The following is a 9,660-nucleotide window of genomic DNA, read 5'->3' as shown; positions in this document are numbered from 1 at the left end:
GATTCAGCACGAAATGCCAGAGGAGAGGGAGTAAATCTGACACTTATCGAGCAAATCCGGTGTGGTCTAGTGGCTAGGATACCTGGCTTTCACCCAGGAGGCCAGGGTTCGATTCCCGGTACCGGAAGCGAAGTTTTTGCGCACACGACCCTCCATGTTTTGGCCCTCCAACCTCGTTTGTCGCCCTCCTTCCGGAGCTTCAACCGAGCGTAATCGGGGAAAAAAGGCACGAGATGCAATTACTGTCAGCACCGGGATAAAGGGAGAAGAGGCACTGGTCCGCTGTTGGGCTGCTACCAGCGTCAGTGGCAAGTCGGTGAAGTCGCCAGTTGCGCCAGAAGCCAGCAATTACGCGTTCCAGTTATTCACATTGCCTGCAGCTGCTCCATCCCCCAACAAGTGTGAGCCCGGATAGCTCAGTCGGTAGAGCATTAGGCTTTTAACCTAAGGGTCCAGGGTTCGAGTCCCTGTCCGGGCGAAGATTTTAACGCTTCCGTAATGGCTCGTCTCGTAGCGCTGGTAGCCCTGCCGTAATCAGTGCACGGAGTTCGTTTCCTGTCAACATACTGCGCAGAACGGTTTGAGTTTTCACGATTCGAGGGAACTTTTTGGCTGCGAGCAGTCGTGGCCGAGTGGTTAAGGCGTCTGACTAGAAATCAGATTCCCTCTGGGAGCGTAGGTTCGAGTCCTACCGACTGCGTCTCTTTTTTTATTTTTTTTGTTTAAGAAGAAGGAGCAGAAAATTTCGCAGTTTGCCTGTCGTTTTGGTACTTCGCTACACCTCACCTCTCACAGCCGTTTATATCGCCTGTCCTCTTGATAAGGGCGAATTCCAAGCGTCAGCTTTCGCGTCAGCCGAGCAAAGTCGGGACAAGTCGGGACATACTACAGGATGGCCTGCGTGGAGCAACGACGGAAAGAACGTTAATTTAACAGCACGTGGCTCACATACTCATACGTAAAAATTTGCGCCCGTTGCGGTGGCCGGGAATCGAACCCGGATCAACTGCTTGGAAGGCAACTATGCTCACCATTACACCACCACCGCACAGCCGCTGCCCGTGACGCCGCGCTGTGTCGGCTTCCCGCCCGCCGGCAGCGGCCCACGGTGATAGTAGCTGTAGGCGCTTTACGAGGTAGGAGGGTGCATCCACACGCGTTCGGGCAGCGCCTCCACGCACGCTGCGTCTTTGGGCAAGACTCGTCGCCGCGGCCGCAAGGTTACTCACACGATAGTGATGAGCGGTCGCTTTAAGGCAGTGTAGTGGGGGACTCCGCGTGTGTAGCACTTTTTTCGGTTGTATCCGGCGTCGTTGGGTGGCAATCCCACTTTCCCTGCAGACAGCTACTCTGGAATATGCTCGGGAAGCACGGTCGACCGCCCCCAACAAATGCAACTAAAAAAATGAGAACAACAACAAAAAAAGCGGCAGGTTGTTCGCCTACCACGCGGGCGGCCCGGGTTCGATTCCCGGCCGATGCATCGTTTTGCTGTTCTCGCTATAATGCTGCCGCGCCGATTGCTCGTTTGAGCTGCGTCAGCCTCAGAAATGTATAGCAGGATTCGCTGTGAGAAGAACCAAACACGCAGCACGCAAGAGACCGTACTTGGACGGACGCGTGCTATTTCTGAACTCTAGCGTCAGCCTGGCCCTACAGGCCGCTGTGTTCAGGTGCCGCAAGGGCGATGTACTGTAACCTCAGGCAGTGCTGCTTTCCGTTGGAAAAGCCGCGGCAGCAGTTTAATCTAGCAATTCGGGAAAGCACGTGTAGCAACACAACAGATTCTTGAGAAAGCGCAAACTGTCTATCTCTAATATGCGAGGCTTACCAAGTTTCCTGGGACGTTGGTTGCAGACGTGCCTCGGTAGCGCAGTGGGCAGCGCGTAAGTCTCATAATCTTAAGGTCGTGAGTTCGATCCTCACCCGGGGCATATAATTTGCTGTACATCATGGCTGAATTAACGGCGTTGCTGTTGCTAGGGAACGAACTGAATTGTCGTTTGTTATCCACAAGGAGTCCACGCCTCAGCGTCAAAATGTTTACATCCAGCTATGGCAAGGTACAGCTTTGACCTTTCTCCTCCCCTGTTATGAGTAAAATATGATGCAAACAGCAATGAATAGTCAGTTTCGAGCTGTGCGCCATGCCAGTCTGTAGGCGCAAATATGCTCGCAAACAGAGAACACCACTGAGTCCGGATTCAGCACGAAATGCCAGAGGAGAGGGAGTAAATCTGACACTTATCGAGCAAATCCGGTGTGGTCTAGTGGCTAGGATACCTGGCTTTCACCCAGGAGGCCAGGGTTCGATTCCCGGTACCGGAAGCGAAGTTTTTGCGCACACGACCCTCCATGTTTTGGCCCTCCAACCCTCGTTTGTCGCCCTCCTTCCGGAGCTTCAACCGAGCGTAATCGGGGAAAAAAGGCACGAGATGCAATTACTGTCAGCACCGGGATAAAGGGAGAAGAGGCACTGGTCCGCTGTTGGGCTGCTACCAGCGTCAGTGGCAAGTCGGTGAAGTCGCCAGTTGCGCCAGAAGCCAGCAATTACGCGTTCCAGTTATTCACATTGCCTGCAGCTGCTCCATCCCCCAACAAGTGTGAGCCCGGATAGCTCAGTCGGTAGAGCATTAGGCTTTTAACCTAAGGGTCCAGGGTTCGAGTCCCTGTCCGGGCGAAGATTTTAACGCTTCCGTAATGGCTCGTCTCGTAGCGCTGGTAGCCCTGCCGTAATCAGTGCACGGAGTTCGTTTCCTGTCAACATACTGCGCAGAACGGTTTGAGTTTTCACGATTCGAGGGAACTTTTTGGCTGCGAGCAGTCGTGGCCGAGTGGTTAAGGCGTCTGACTAGAAATCAGATTCCCTCTGGGAGCGTAGGTTCGAGTCCTACCGACTGCGTCTCTTTTTTTTATTTTTTTGTTTAAGAAGAAGGAGCAGAAAATTTCGCAGTTTGCCTGTCGTTTTGGTACTTCGCTACACCTCACCTCTCACAGCCGTTTATATCGCCTGTCCTCTTGATAAGGGCGAATTCCAAGCGTCAGCTTTCGCGTCAGCCGAGCAAAGTCGGGACAAGTCGGGACATACTACAGGATGGCCTGCGTGGAGCAACGACGGAAAGAAAACGTTAATTTAACAGCACGTGGCTCACATACTCATACGTAAAAATTTGCGCCCGTTGCGGTGGCCGGGAATCGAACCCGGATCAACTGCTTGGAAGGCAACTATGCTCACCATTACACCACCACCGCACAGCCGCTGCCCGTGACGCCGCGCTGTGTCGGCTTCCCGCCCGCCGGCAGCGGCCCACGGTGATAGTAGCTGTAGGCGCTTTACGAGGTAGGAGGGTGCATCCACACGCGTTCGGGCAGCGCCTCCACGCACGCTGCGTCTTTGGGCAAGACTCGTCGCCGCGGCCGCAAGGTTACTCACACGATAGTGATGAGCGGTCGCTTTAAGGCAGTGTAGTGGGGGACTCCGCGTGTGTAGCACTTTTTTCGGTTGTATCCGGCGTCGTTGGGTGGCAATCCCACTTTCCCTGCAGACAGCTACTCTGGAATATGCTCGGGAAGCACGGTCGACCGCCCCCAACAAATGCAACTAAAAAAATGAGAACAACAACAAAAAAAGCGGCAGGTTGTTCGCCTACCACGCGGGCGGCCCGGGTTCGATTCCCGGCCGATGCATCGTTTTGCTGTTCTCGCTATAATGCTGCCGCGCCGATTGCTCGTTTGAGCTGCGTCAGCCTCAGAAATGTATAGCAGGATTCGCTGTGAGAAGAACCAAACACGCAGCACGCAAGAGACCGTACTTGGACGGACGCGTGCTATTTCTGAACTCTAGCGTCAGCCTGGCCCTACAGGCCGCTGTGTTCAGGTGCCGCAAGGGCGATGTACTGTAACCTCAGGCAGTGCTGCTTTCCGTTGGAAAAGCCGCGGCAGCAGTTTAATCTAGCAATTCGGGAAAGCACGTGTAGCAACACAACAGATTCTTGAGAAAGCGCAAACTGTCTATCTCTAATATGCGAGGCTTACCAAGTTTCCTGGGACGTTGGTTGCAGACGTGCCTCGGTAGCGCAGTGGGCAGCGCGTAAGTCTCATAATCTTAAGGTCGTGAGTTCGATCCTCACCCGGGGCATATAATTTGCTGTACATCATGGCTGAATTAACGGCGTTGCTGTTGCTAGGGAACGAACTGAATTGTCGTTTGTTATCCACAAGGAGTCCACGCCTCAGCGTCAAAATGTTTACATCCAGCTATGGCAAGGTACAGCTTTGACCTTTCTCCTCCCCTGTTATGAGTAAAATATGATGCAAACAGCAATGAATAGTCAGTTTCGAGCTGTGCGCCATGCCAGTCTGTAGGCGCAAATATGCTCGCAAACAGAGAACACCACTGAGTCCGGATTCAGCACGAAATGCCAGAGGAGAGGGAGTAAATCTGACACTTATCGAGCAAATCCGGTGTGGTCTAGTGGCTAGGATACCTGGCTTTCACCCAGGAGGCCAGGGTTCGATTCCCGGTACCGGAAGCGAAGTTTTTGCGCACACGACCCTCCATGTTTTGGCCCTCCAACCCTCGTTTGTCGCCCTCCTTCCGGAGCTTCAACCGAGCGTAATCGGGGAAAAAAGGCACGAGATGCAATTACTGTCAGCACCGGGATAAAGGGAGAAGAGGCACTGGTCCGCTGTTGGGCTGCTACCAGCGTCAGTGGCAAGTCGGTGAAGTCGCCAGTTGCGCCAGAAGCCAGCAATTACGCGTTCCAGTTATTCACATTGCCTGCAGCTGCTCCATCCCCCAACAAGTGTGAGCCCGGATAGCTCAGTCGGTAGAGCATTAGGCTTTTAACCTAAGGGTCCAGGGTTCGAGTCCCTGTCCGGGCGAAGATTTTAACGCTTCCGTAATGGCTCGTCTCGTAGCGCTGGTAGCCCTGCCGTAATCAGTGCACGGAGTTCGTTTCCTGTCAACATACTGCGCAGAACGGTTTGAGTTTTCACGATTCGAGGGAACTTTTTGGCTGCGAGCAGTCGTGGCCGAGTGGTTAAGGCGTCTGACTAGAAATCAGATTCCCTCTGGGAGCGTAGGTTCGAGTCCTACCGACTGCGTCTCTTTTTTTTATTTTTTTGTTTAAGAAGAAGGAGCAGAAAATTTCGCAGTTTGCCTGTCGTTTTGGTACTTCGCTACACCTCACCTCTCACAGCCGTTTATATCGCCTGTCCTCTTGATAAGGGCGAATTCCAAGCGTCAGCTTTCGCGTCAGCCGAGCAAAGTCGGGACAAGTCGGGACATACTACAGGATGGCCTGCGTGGAGCAACGACGGAAAGAAAACGTTAATTTAACAGCACGTGGCTCACATACTCATACGTAAAAATTTGCGCCCGTTGCGGTGGCCGGGAATCGAACCCGGATCAACTGCTTGGAAGGCAACTATGCTCACCATTACACCACCACCGCACAGCCGCTGCCCGTGACGCCGCGCTGTGTCGGCTTCCCGCCCGCCGGCAGCGGCCCACGGTGATAGTAGCTGTAGGCGCTTTACGAGGTAGGAGGGTGCATCCACACGCGTTCGGGCAGCGCCTCCACGCACGCTGCGTCTTTGGGCAAGACTCGTCGCCGCGGCCGCAAGGTTACTCACACGATAGTGATGAGCGGTCGCTTTAAGGCAGTGTAGTGGGGGACTCCGCGTGTGTAGCACTTTTTTCGGTTGTATCCGGCGTCGTTGGGTGGCAATCCCACTTTCCCTGCAGACAGCTACTCTGGAATATGCTCGGGAAGCACGGTCGACCGCCCCCAACAAATGCAACTAAAAAAATGAGAACAACAACAAAAAAAGCGGCAGGTTGTTCGCCTACCACGCGGGCGGCCCGGGTTCGATTCCCGGCCGATGCATCGTTTTGCTGTTCTCGCTATAATGCTGCCGCGCCGATTGCTCGTTTGAGCTGCGTCAGCCTCAGAAATGTATAGCAGGATTCGCTGTGAGAAGAACCAAACACGCAGCACGCAAGAGACCGTACTTGGACGGACGCGTGCTATTTCTGAACTCTAGCGTCAGCCTGGCCCTACAGGCCGCTGTGTTCAGGTGCCGCAAGGGCGATGTACTGTAACCTCAGGCAGTGCTGCTTTCCGTTGGAAAAGCCGCGGCAGCAGTTTAATCTAGCAATTCGGGAAAGCACGTGTAGCAACACAACAGATTCTTGAGAAAGCGCAAACTGTCTATCTCTAATATGCGAGGCTTACCAAGTTTCCTGGGACGTTGGTTGCAGACGTGCCTCGGTAGCGCAGTGGGCAGCGCGTAAGTCTCATAATCTTAAGGTCGTGAGTTCGATCCTCACCCGGGGCATATAATTTGCTGTACATCATGGCTGAATTAACGGCGTTGCTGTTGCTAGGGAACGAACTGAATTGTCGTTTGTTATCCACAAGGAGTCCACGCCTCAGCGTCAAAATGTTTACATCCAGCTATGGCAAGGTACAGCTTTGACCTTTCTCCTCCCCTGTTATGAGTAAAATATGATGCAAACAGCAATGAATAGTCAGTTTCGAGCTGTGCGCCATGCCAGTCTGTAGGCGCAAATATGCTCGCAAACAGAGAACACCACTGAGTCCGGATTCAGCACGAAATGCCAGAGGAGAGGGAGTAAATCTGACACTTATCGAGCAAATCCGGTGTGGTCTAGTGGCTAGGATACCTGGCTTTCACCCAGGAGGCCAGGGTTCGATTCCCGGTACCGGAAGCGAAGTTTTTGCGCACACGACCCTCCATGTTTTGGCCCTCCAACCCTCGTTTGTCGCCCTCCTTCCGGAGCTTCAACCGAGCGTAATCGGGGAAAAAAGGCACGAGATGCAATTACTGTCAGCACCGGGATAAAGGGAGAAGAGGCACTGGTCCGCTGTTGGGCTGCTACCAGCGTCAGTGGCAAGTCGGTGAAGTCGCCAGTTGCGCCAGAAGCCAGCAATTACGCGTTCCAGTTATTCACATTGCCTGCAGCTGCTCCATCCCCCAACAAGTGTGAGCCCGGATAGCTCAGTCGGTAGAGCATTAGGCTTTTAACCTAAGGGTCCAGGGTTCGAGTCCCTGTCCGGGCGAAGATTTTAACGCTTCCGTAATGGCTCGTCTCGTAGCGCTGGTAGCCCTGCCGTAATCAGTGCACGGAGTTCGTTTCCTGTCAACATACTGCGCAGAACGGTTTGAGTTTTCACGATTCGAGGGAACTTTTTGGCTGCGAGCAGTCGTGGCCGAGTGGTTAAGGCGTCTGACTAGAAATCAGATTCCCTCTGGGAGCGTAGGTTCGAGTCCTACCGACTGCGTCTCTTTTTTTTATTTTTTTGTTTAAGAAGAAGGAGCAGAAAATTTCGCAGTTTGCCTGTCGTTTTGGTACTTCGCTACACCTCACCTCTCACAGCCGTTTATATCGCCTGTCCTCTTGATAAGGGCGAATTCCAAGCGTCAGCTTTCGCGTCAGCCGAGCAAAGTCGGGACAAGTCGGGACATACTACAGGATGGCCTGCGTGGAGCAACGACGGAAAGAAAACGTTAATTTAACAGCACGTGGCTCACATACTCATACGTAAAAATTTGCGCCCGTTGCGGTGGCCGGGAATCGAACCCGGATCAACTGCTTGGAAGGCAACTATGCTCACCATTACACCACCACCGCACAGCCGCTGCCCGTGACGCCGCGCTGTGTCGGCTTCCCGCCCGCCGGCAGCGGCCCACGGTGATAGTAGCTGTAGGCGCTTTACGAGGTAGGAGGGTGCATCCACACGCGTTCGGGCAGCGCCTCCACGCACGCTGCGTCTTTGGGCAAGACTCGTCGCCGCGGCCGCAAGGTTACTCACACGATAGTGATGAGCGGTCGCTTTAAGGCAGTGTAGTGGGGGACTCCGCGTGTGTAGCACTTTTTTCGGTTGTATCCGGCGTCGTTGGGTGGCAATCCCACTTTCCCTGCAGACAGCTACTCTGGAATATGCTCGGGAAGCACGGTCGACCGCCCCCAACAAATGCAACTAAAAAAATGAGAACAACAACAAAAAAAGCGGCAGGTTGTTCGCCTACCACGCGGGCGGCCCGGGTTCGATTCCCGGCCGATGCATCGTTTTGCTGTTCTCGCTATAATGCTGCCGCGCCGATTGCTCGTTTGAGCTGCGTCAGCCTCAGAAATGTATAGCAGGATTCGCTGTGAGAAGAACCAAACACGCAGCACGCAAGAGACCGTACTTGGACGGACGCGTGCTATTTCTGAACTCTAGCGTCAGCCTGGCCCTACAGGCCGCTGTGTTCAGGTGCCGCAAGGGCGATGTACTGTAACCTCAGGCAGTGCTGCTTTCCGTTGGAAAAGCCGCGGCAGCAGTTTAATCTAGCAATTCGGGAAAGCACGTGTAGCAACACAACAGATTCTTGAGAAAGCGCAAACTGTCTATCTCTAATATGCGAGGCTTACCAAGTTTCCTGGGACGTTGGTTGCAGACGTGCCTCGGTAGCGCAGTGGGCAGCGCGTAAGTCTCATAATCTTAAGGTCGTGAGTTCGATCCTCACCCGGGGCATATAATTTGCTGTACATCATGGCTGAATTAACGGCGTTGCTGTTGCTAGGGAACGAACTGAATTGTCGTTTGTTATCCACAAGGAGTCCACGCCTCAGCGTCAAAATGTTTACATCCAGCTATGGCAAGGTACAGCTTTGACCTTTCTCCTCCCCTGTTATGAGTAAAATATGATGCAAACAGCAATGAATAGTCAGTTTCGAGCTGTGCGCCATGCCAGTCTGTAGGCGCAAATATGCTCGCAAACAGAGAACACCACTGAGTCCGGATTCAGCACGAAATGCCAGAGGAGAGGGAGTAAATCTGACACTTATCGAGCAAATCCGGTGTGGTCTAGTGGCTAGGATACCTGGCTTTCACCCAGGAGGCCAGGGTTCGATTCCCGGTACCGGAAGCGAAGTTTTTGCGCACACGACCCTCCATGTTTTGGCCCTCCAACCCTCGTTTGTCGCCCTCCTTCCGGAGCTTCAACCGAGCGTAATCGGGGAAAAAAGGCACGAGATGCAATTACTGTCAGCACCGGGATAAAGGGAGAAGAGGCACTGGTCCGCTGTTGGGCTGCTACCAGCGTCAGTGGCAAGTCGGTGAAGTCGCCAGTTGCGCCAGAAGCCAGCAATTACGCGTTCCAGTTATTCACATTGCCTGCAGCTGCTCCATCCCCCAACAAGTGTGAGCCCGGATAGCTCAGTCGGTAGAGCATTAGGCTTTTAACCTAAGGGTCCAGGGTTCGAGTCCCTGTCCGGGCGAAGATTTTAACGCTTCCGTAATGGCTCGTCTCGTAGCGCTGGTAGCCCTGCCGTAATCAGTGCACGGAGTTCGTTTCCTGTCAACATACTGCGCAGAACGGTTTGAGTTTTCACGATTCGAGGGAACTTTTTGGCTGCGAGCAGTCGTGGCCGAGTGGTTAAGGCGTCTGACTAGAAATCAGATTCCCTCTGGGAGCGTAGGTTCGAGTCCTACCGACTGCGTCTCTTTTTTTTATTTTTTTGTTTAAGAAGAAGGAGCAGAAAATTTCGCAGTTTGCCTGTCGTTTTGGTACTTCGCTACACCTCACCTCTCACAGCCGTTTATATCGCCTGTCCTCTTGATAAGGGCGAATTCCAAGCGTCAGCTT

At 53.5% G+C, this 9,660-nt stretch overlaps 23 non-coding genes across 23 annotated transcripts; 19 read left to right on the top strand and 4 right to left on the bottom strand.

Moving 5' to 3' along the window:
* The first annotated feature begins 55 nt into the window (after positions 1-55).
* Positions 56-127, top strand: Trnae-uuc (transfer RNA glutamic acid (anticodon UUC)). Its single transcript has one exon. It is a non-coding gene; the product is annotated as a tRNA-Glu (tRNA).
* A 278-nt stretch (positions 128-405) lies between these two features.
* Trnak-uuu (transfer RNA lysine (anticodon UUU)) lies at positions 406-478 on the top strand. The gene has a single exon. It is a non-coding gene; the product is annotated as a tRNA-Lys (tRNA).
* A 140-nt stretch (positions 479-618) lies between these two features.
* On the top strand, positions 619-700 carry Trnas-aga (transfer RNA serine (anticodon AGA)). The gene has a single exon. It is a non-coding gene; the product is annotated as a tRNA-Ser (tRNA).
* A 276-nt stretch (positions 701-976) lies between these two features.
* On the bottom strand, positions 977-1,048 carry Trnag-ucc (transfer RNA glycine (anticodon UCC)). Its single transcript has one exon. It is a non-coding gene; the product is annotated as a tRNA-Gly (tRNA).
* An 813-nt stretch (positions 1,049-1,861) lies between these two features.
* Positions 1,862-1,934, top strand: Trnam-cau (transfer RNA methionine (anticodon CAU)). The gene has a single exon. It is a non-coding gene; the product is annotated as a tRNA-Met (tRNA).
* A 322-nt stretch (positions 1,935-2,256) lies between these two features.
* Trnae-uuc (transfer RNA glutamic acid (anticodon UUC)) lies at positions 2,257-2,328 on the top strand. Its single transcript has one exon. It is a non-coding gene; the product is annotated as a tRNA-Glu (tRNA).
* A 279-nt stretch (positions 2,329-2,607) lies between these two features.
* Trnak-uuu (transfer RNA lysine (anticodon UUU)) lies at positions 2,608-2,680 on the top strand. Its single transcript has one exon. It is a non-coding gene; the product is annotated as a tRNA-Lys (tRNA).
* A 140-nt stretch (positions 2,681-2,820) lies between these two features.
* Trnas-aga (transfer RNA serine (anticodon AGA)) lies at positions 2,821-2,902 on the top strand. Its single transcript has one exon. It is a non-coding gene; the product is annotated as a tRNA-Ser (tRNA).
* A 278-nt stretch (positions 2,903-3,180) lies between these two features.
* Positions 3,181-3,252, bottom strand: Trnag-ucc (transfer RNA glycine (anticodon UCC)). Its single transcript has one exon. It is a non-coding gene; the product is annotated as a tRNA-Gly (tRNA).
* Positions 3,253-4,065: 813 nt separating this feature from the next.
* Trnam-cau (transfer RNA methionine (anticodon CAU)) lies at positions 4,066-4,138 on the top strand. The gene has a single exon. It is a non-coding gene; the product is annotated as a tRNA-Met (tRNA).
* A 322-nt stretch (positions 4,139-4,460) lies between these two features.
* Trnae-uuc (transfer RNA glutamic acid (anticodon UUC)) lies at positions 4,461-4,532 on the top strand. Its single transcript has one exon. It is a non-coding gene; the product is annotated as a tRNA-Glu (tRNA).
* Positions 4,533-4,811: 279 nt separating this feature from the next.
* Trnak-uuu (transfer RNA lysine (anticodon UUU)) lies at positions 4,812-4,884 on the top strand. The gene has a single exon. It is a non-coding gene; the product is annotated as a tRNA-Lys (tRNA).
* Positions 4,885-5,024: 140 nt separating this feature from the next.
* On the top strand, positions 5,025-5,106 carry Trnas-aga (transfer RNA serine (anticodon AGA)). The gene has a single exon. It is a non-coding gene; the product is annotated as a tRNA-Ser (tRNA).
* Positions 5,107-5,384: 278 nt separating this feature from the next.
* Trnag-ucc (transfer RNA glycine (anticodon UCC)) lies at positions 5,385-5,456 on the bottom strand. Its single transcript has one exon. It is a non-coding gene; the product is annotated as a tRNA-Gly (tRNA).
* Positions 5,457-6,269: 813 nt separating this feature from the next.
* Positions 6,270-6,342, top strand: Trnam-cau (transfer RNA methionine (anticodon CAU)). The gene has a single exon. It is a non-coding gene; the product is annotated as a tRNA-Met (tRNA).
* Positions 6,343-6,664: 322 nt separating this feature from the next.
* Trnae-uuc (transfer RNA glutamic acid (anticodon UUC)) lies at positions 6,665-6,736 on the top strand. The gene has a single exon. It is a non-coding gene; the product is annotated as a tRNA-Glu (tRNA).
* Positions 6,737-7,015: 279 nt separating this feature from the next.
* On the top strand, positions 7,016-7,088 carry Trnak-uuu (transfer RNA lysine (anticodon UUU)). Its single transcript has one exon. It is a non-coding gene; the product is annotated as a tRNA-Lys (tRNA).
* A 140-nt stretch (positions 7,089-7,228) lies between these two features.
* Trnas-aga (transfer RNA serine (anticodon AGA)) lies at positions 7,229-7,310 on the top strand. Its single transcript has one exon. It is a non-coding gene; the product is annotated as a tRNA-Ser (tRNA).
* Positions 7,311-7,588: 278 nt separating this feature from the next.
* On the bottom strand, positions 7,589-7,660 carry Trnag-ucc (transfer RNA glycine (anticodon UCC)). The gene has a single exon. It is a non-coding gene; the product is annotated as a tRNA-Gly (tRNA).
* Positions 7,661-8,473: 813 nt separating this feature from the next.
* Positions 8,474-8,546, top strand: Trnam-cau (transfer RNA methionine (anticodon CAU)). Its single transcript has one exon. It is a non-coding gene; the product is annotated as a tRNA-Met (tRNA).
* A 322-nt stretch (positions 8,547-8,868) lies between these two features.
* Positions 8,869-8,940, top strand: Trnae-uuc (transfer RNA glutamic acid (anticodon UUC)). Its single transcript has one exon. It is a non-coding gene; the product is annotated as a tRNA-Glu (tRNA).
* Positions 8,941-9,219: 279 nt separating this feature from the next.
* Positions 9,220-9,292, top strand: Trnak-uuu (transfer RNA lysine (anticodon UUU)). Its single transcript has one exon. It is a non-coding gene; the product is annotated as a tRNA-Lys (tRNA).
* Positions 9,293-9,432: 140 nt separating this feature from the next.
* Trnas-aga (transfer RNA serine (anticodon AGA)) lies at positions 9,433-9,514 on the top strand. Its single transcript has one exon. It is a non-coding gene; the product is annotated as a tRNA-Ser (tRNA).
* Positions 9,515-9,660: the final 146 nt, after the last annotated feature.

This window comes from Schistocerca serialis, unplaced genomic scaffold (genome assembly GCF_023864345.2).
Source record: "Schistocerca serialis cubense isolate TAMUIC-IGC-003099 unplaced genomic scaffold, iqSchSeri2.2 HiC_scaffold_984, whole genome shotgun sequence".
Classification (NCBI taxonomy): domain Eukaryota; kingdom Metazoa; phylum Arthropoda; class Insecta; order Orthoptera; family Acrididae; genus Schistocerca; species Schistocerca serialis.
This window is presented reverse-complemented; position numbering and strand designations above follow the sequence as displayed.